This window comes from Aotus nancymaae, unplaced genomic scaffold (assembly GCF_030222135.1).
Source record: "Aotus nancymaae isolate 86718 unplaced genomic scaffold, 86718_ANA_hifiasm-v0.15.2.pri h1tg000004l, whole genome shotgun sequence".
NCBI lineage: Eukaryota > Metazoa > Chordata > Mammalia > Primates > Aotidae > Aotus > Aotus nancymaae.
Genome location: NW_026988415.1, coordinates 6114522 through 6121375, shown reverse-complemented (window position 1 = coordinate 6121375; position 6854 = coordinate 6114522). Strand labels below are relative to the sequence as shown.

General features: G+C 35.3%; 1 pseudogene; it reads left to right on the top strand.

The window, feature by feature from the left end:
* Positions 1-1216: 1216 nt before the first annotated feature.
* LOC105727286 (ribonucleoside-diphosphate reductase subunit M2-like) lies at positions 1217-1801 on the top strand (annotated as a pseudogene).
* Positions 1802-6854: the final 5053 nt, after the last annotated feature.

Below are 6854 nucleotides of genomic sequence, written 5' to 3'. Positions count from 1 at the left end.
GGGGAAAATAAAATTTGAGAAATAAAATGATACGGCCCCTCACACATATTAAGACCCAGAACATGCCTAAATTTCTAATGATTTAAGTTAGAATCATCTTGCCCTGAAAGGCACCCCTTTATCTCTTATTCAACTCTTACCCCATAACACTCTACCTCAGGTGGGGCGGGGAATCTCATGACACTCTACCTAGACCACAGGATAAAAAACACAACCCGTCTTTTATGTGGTACCAACTGATTAATACCTAGGTATGCACAGAATTGATTTTAAAGTTGAATAAACAGTATTTCAATTAAAGGAAATAAAATTTAGAAATTATATGCTTAGTCAACACAAGCTTAATTACCTTATTTACCTAGTGCATTTTGAATTAATTCCTGTTGGTGATCAATAGAATACTTTCTATTTGGTGTAGAAACCAAATAAATTAGGCTAGTACCTTGACAGTACAAACAATGTTGGTGGTTGTAAAGAAAAAGTTTTATACACAAATTAGTTAAGTAAACCTTAAAATCTGTTTGTAGCCGTGGGGCTGCCTCTTTGAACTGCCTGTGCTAGGATGTGAATGTTTAATCCTCCTGGCCCAAACTCACTAGAGGGTTGCCACTCACTTTAAAGCCAAGACTACCACTGCCACTGCTATGGAGAGTCACAGCCAAAAGAGTGAAACATGGACAAGCTCTTTTATAAGAATTTTAATAGCTTTTGTCTTAAATTTTCTTTCTTTCTAGGTGATACCGCTAGCATTAAAAATAAACAATATTGATTGTGAGGTAGATACACAGTTTTAAAGATCCTCTTAATGAACACTATGGACAGTTGATGGTGTAGCTAGTTGATACACTTTAGCTGTTTTCTGTTTGATTAGAAGGAAAAACAATCAGCAAAATAACAGTATATCTTAAGCTTATTTAGGAGTCAGCACCCAAAGTAAAAGAATTATCTATTTTACTTGACATCACTGCCATGTTTTGATACTCACCTACTCTCTTCTCAAAGAACTTAATCTTTCCTTCCAGTGAAGTATTTTCCACTAAGTCTTAAAACCCAGTTCCAGCATAAGTCTGCCACAAACTCAATGTATTACTTCAATAACTTGCAGTTCATCCTAACAAGTTTCACTGGCAAGTCCTCAGTGAGGAACTCCTGTTCTATCCTAGCAGCCTTGATAAGTACTTATTTTATTATCTGCTCTGATGGTTTGTAATGATATTTGGAAAATTATAAGAAAGCAGAGATTTCCTTCTGGATGGCCCAGGAGGTGGACCTGTCCAAAGACATTCAGCACTAGGAAGCCCTGAAGCCTGAGGAAAGATATTTTATATCCAATATTCTGACTTTCTTTGCAGCATGCGATGGCACAGTTGATAAAAACTTGGTGGAGCAATTTGTCCAAGAAGTTCAGGCTACAGAAACCTGCTTCTATGGCTTCCAAATTGCTATGGAAAACATCTATTCTGACATGGATAATCTCTTTATTGACACATGTTAAAGACAACAAAGAAATGGAATTTCTCTTCAATGCCATTGAAAGGATGCCTTGTGTCAGGGAGGAGGCAGATTGGGCCTTGTGTTGGATTGTGAACAAAGATGCTACCCATGGAGAACTTGTTGCAGCCTTTGCCATAGAAGGCACCTTCTCTTCTGGTTCTTTCGCATCGATATTCTGCCTCAAGAAACAATGACTGATGTCTGGCCTCACATTTTCCAATGAACTTATTAGCAGTGATGAGGGTTTAACAGTTTACACTGTGATTTTGCTTGCCGGAGTGACTGTGTTTTAACGTTATTCAGGTAATGCATTTGTGAGTAGAAAATATTTGGTCAATGACTTGGAGAACATGAGAGTCTTAGCAATCTGAATAATATCTAGGGGAGGAAGAATGTTTTTAACAGAGGAAACAGCAAATGCTGTCTCTAGACAAAGGTTTGTTTGACTGGTCTTTTTGATAAATAGCAAGAAGGCCATTGTGTGTTATGCTGAGTGGGGTTAAAGTGGAAAGCTGTAAGGGATATGGACAATGAAAAATTTATGGCAAAATTCTAAGAGCCTTAAAGGCAATTATAAAAATGGTGGCTATTTTATTGAGTTGGGTAGGCAGAAGGGAAATCTGAGCAGAAGAATGACATGAACATATGTATATTTGTAAAGGATCACCTAGCTAATGTGCTGAGAATAGACACTGGAGAGAGTTAAGTACAGAAGCAGGGTGACATTAGAGATGCTATTACAATAATCCAAGAAAGAGAGGATAGTGTCTTGGTCTAGGCTGGTAACAGTGGACAGATGATAAGTGGCCATATTATGTACATGATTTGAAGCCAGAGACAATATAATTAACTGATGGATTAGATGTGAGATACTAAAGAAAGAATGAAATTAAATATGAATGCCTTCCAGGATTTTGAACTGAATTATTAGAAGAATAGTATTGCAATTAGTTGTAATAGCCAAGTTGGGGGAAGGATCTTGTTGGAGAGAAAATTTCTGGGGTTTAATTCAAGATCATACTTGGGTCTTCTCATCATTAGCTTTACAGTGTAAAGGAAGATAATCATTAAATGATTTGCAAAATATTTGTAGAATGAAACTGAATATGCAGAAATTCATAAGTGTGTTAACGAATTAGCAAATACACAAGAGTATGTGCCCTAGGCTTTGCTGTAATCAATGAGTGTTAACTGATCCACATCATGAGCCAGAGTCAGATGATGCATCTGGATATGATGAAATTAACAGAATAATTAAACAAAAGGTTGAGACCATAATCAAGCCCAGTAGAGTTTGTCATTGCAAACATATCACATCAAGAGACAGTTAAAAGAGAAAACCAAGAGCTCACAGTAGAAATGTTACATATGATAGTATGAATAATGAAGCAGTAACTTTCACAACAGCATGTGAAAGAGTGATACAAAATTACAGTCCATAGATGTGGCTTTGACCTTCAAGGATACTTTTGATGTGCCATAAAAAAAGTTTAGCTGTTACAGTTTAAGACAACTAAAATGCAGATAAAATTCTGAGAACTAAAAAGAAGAAACAAAAACGAAGGAAATCAGTATACTGAAGAGCTATCTGCACTCCCATGTTAGTTGTGGAACTGATCACAATAGACAAGATTTGAAAGCAAACTAATTTGCCATCAACAGATGAATGGATAAAGTAAATGTGGTACATATACACAATGGAGTACCATTCATCTAGAGTATATCATCTTCAGAAGCCTAATCTATCTGTTTCAGGTAGTAGAACATGGTGGTGAGGATTTGTAGTACGAAAATTTCTGGAGACCATTGGTCTGCACTGGACAAATACTTTCTAAGACCTCAAAATTACAGGAAATTAAAGCAAAACTGGACGAATGGGATCACAACAAGTTAAAAAGTGTCTGCAAAGGCAAGGAAACAAACAGCAAAATGAAGGGAAAACACACAGAATGGGAGAAAATATTTGCAGACAACACATCTGACAAAGAATTAATTACCAGAATACATAAGGAACTCAAACAACTCATTACAAAAAAAAAAAAAAAAAAAGGAAACAAATCTGATTCAAAATAGGTAAAACATCTGAAGTATTTTTCAGAAAAGAACATAGAAATGGTCAAAAGGTATATAAAAATGTTCAAGATCACTAATCATCAGAGAAGTGCTACAATGAGATATCATCTCGCTCTAGTTAAAATGGCTTTTACCCCAAAGACGGACAATAACAGATGTTGGTGAGGACAGGGAGGAAAGGGAACCCTTGTACACTGTTGGTGGTAATGTAAATTAGTACAACCACTAAGGATAACAATTTGGAGGTTCCCCAAAATACTAAAAATAGAGCTATCATATGATCCAGAAATCCCACTGCTGTGTATATACCCAAAAGAAAGGAAATCAGTATATTGAAAAGATATCTGCACTCCTCCGTTAGTTGCTGCACTGTTCAAAATAACCAAGCTTTGAAAGCAACCTAGGTCTCCATCAACAGATGAATGGATAAAGAAAATGTGGTACATATACACCATGGAGTACTATTCAGCCATAAAAAGAAGGAGATCCAGTTATTTACAACAAAATGGATGGCACTGGATATCATTATGCTAAGTTAAATAAGCCAGGCACAGAAAGACAAACCTTGCTTGTTCTCACTTATTTGTAGGGTCTAAAAAGAAAAACAATTGAACTCATAGAGATAGAGAGTACAAGGATGGTTACCAGAGGCTGGGAAGGGTAGTAGGGGCTGGGAGGGGTGGAAATAGTTAACTGGTACAAAAAATAGTTAAATAGGATGAAAAAGATCTACTATTTGATAGCACAAAAGGGTAACTACAGTCATTAATAGCTTAATTGTACATTTTAAATTAACTAAAAGTATGTAATTAGATTGTTTGTAACACAAAGGATAAATGCTTGAGGATGTGAATACCCAATCTTCCATGATGTGATTATAATGCACTGCATGGCTATATCAATACATCTTATGTACCCCATAAATATATGCACCTACTACATACACACACAAACTATAAATAACAAATTTACAAAAAATAGAAAATTTAAAAATATATTCTCAAAATCATCCAAAGCTATTGACTGTTGCTACTGCTTATGGTGTCAAAAAGATCTTAGGGGTAAAATAAATAGGTTCACCTTTAAAAATTCAGGCAGTAACAAATGCTGGAGGGGATATGGAGAAAAGTGAATCCTCATATACTGTTAGCAGGAATGGAAATTAGTACAGCCACTATGGAGAACATTACACAGGTTTCGCAAAAAAACTAAAAATAAAACCATATGATTCAGCAATCCTACTGCTGGATATATGCCCAGATGAAATCAACATACTGAAAAGGTATCTGCACTCCCATGTTTGTTGCAGCACTATTCAGAATAGCTAAGATAATGAAAGCAAAGTAAACATTCACCAATGAATGAAGAAAATGTTTATATACACACACACACACACACACACACACACACACACACACATATGAATATCATTCAGCCATAAAATAATACATAAGATGATAATAAAAATAATATAATCCTGTCATTTTCAAATACATGGACAGTATTGGCAGTCATTATGTTAAGTGAAATAAGTCTGGCACAGAAAGACACTTATGCATGGGAGATTTTTAAAAAATGATCTCATGGAGATAGAGGATGGAATAATGCTTAACAGAGCTGGGAAGAGTGGTAGGTAGTGGTGGATAAAGAGTGGTTGGTTAATGGGTACAATGATACAGTTAGATAAAAGGAACAAGATATAATGTTTGGTAGCACAATAGGGTGATTATACTTAACAATCATTTATTATACATTTAAAAATAAATAGAAAAATGGGATTGGAATGTATCTGACACAAATAAATGATATATGTTTAAAGTGATACATATCTCAGTAACCCTGATTTGATCATTACATATTGTATGACTGCATCAAAATATCCATGTACCTCATAAATATGTACAACTAATATGAATGTATAAATACAAAAAGTTAATTAAGAAATAATATTTCTTACCCCAAAGTGTTGTTATAAAGCTTACATATTGGAAATTATAGCTACCATTTTTATATTTAGCATAAAATTTGCAAATATTGCTGATTTTATTTAGCTTCGGAAATGGGACTGTAATACTGCTCTGATAAGCAGATATTAACTGCAAAAAGCAAGAGTGTGTAGGTGAAGATGAATAAAAAAGCTCAAATTAACCACAAGGAAACAGAAAAAGGCTTCCATTATTTGCACCCTTTCTTTCACCATTAATCAAATATTATTTTTAATTCAGGTAGGATAAATAGCTCTAATATGTTGAACGGGGAGTCTGTGTGACTGTGTGTGAGGGTGTTTGTTTATATCTTGAGTTGTAGTAAATACCTGATGCTATCTACAATGTTTTAGGCCAGTCATTTTATTTCTTAACCTCTATTAATATAAATTTATTTAACAATGTAATTGACCTAATTATTATCAGTTATCTAAGTATTTCTTTCTTTTTTCTTTTTTGGAGACAGAGTCTCGCTCTCTTGCACAGGCTGAAGTGCAGTGGTGTGATCTCAGCTCACTGCAGCCTCCACCTCCCAGGTTCAAGCAGTTCATATGCCTCAGTCTTGCAAGTAGTTGGGATTACAGACATGTGCCACCATTTTTAGCTAATTTGTGTGTGTGTGTGTGTGTGTGTGTGTGTATTTCTAGTAGAGACAGATTTTCTCTACATTGCCCATACTGGTCTTGAACTCCTGATCTCAAGTGATCCACCTGTCTCAATCTCCCAAAGTGCTGGGCCTACATATGTGAGCCACCACACCTGGCCAGTTATCCAAATGCTGCTAAGATTTCTTCTTCTAAACATTCCACGATGATATGACTTAAATGAAACGGGCCCAATATGCCTTAGAATGACAGGATCACAGTTTAAAAAAATCTAAATGACTGGACTAGCACTATGCTTTTATTTCTTTGTTGTTTCCTTTTTCTCTAGAGATGGTGATGTGGATTCACCTATGAGGGGAGGAAATATCTTTGTTCTACGGTAAGAGAAAAAAAAATCAATGATCCTTTTAGTTTTGCAAAATTAAAATTAGATCTCATTTTAAAATGGAATGCCAAAGTGTCTGGATAATACAGAAATAGCAGGGTAAAATCTATGCAGGTAGTAAAACTAAATTTATTACATCTAAGCTCCAGAATTTGGAATCAGGTTAGCAGAGTAGGTGAACCGGAATAAGACCTACAGGAAAAATGTTGGCAGGCCAGGGCATAAGATGAGAAGAGGAACATAAGATATTTGGCTGGACTCTATGAGCAGATATAGGTAATATACGGTTTTAGGACAGTTTATGAGGAGTAA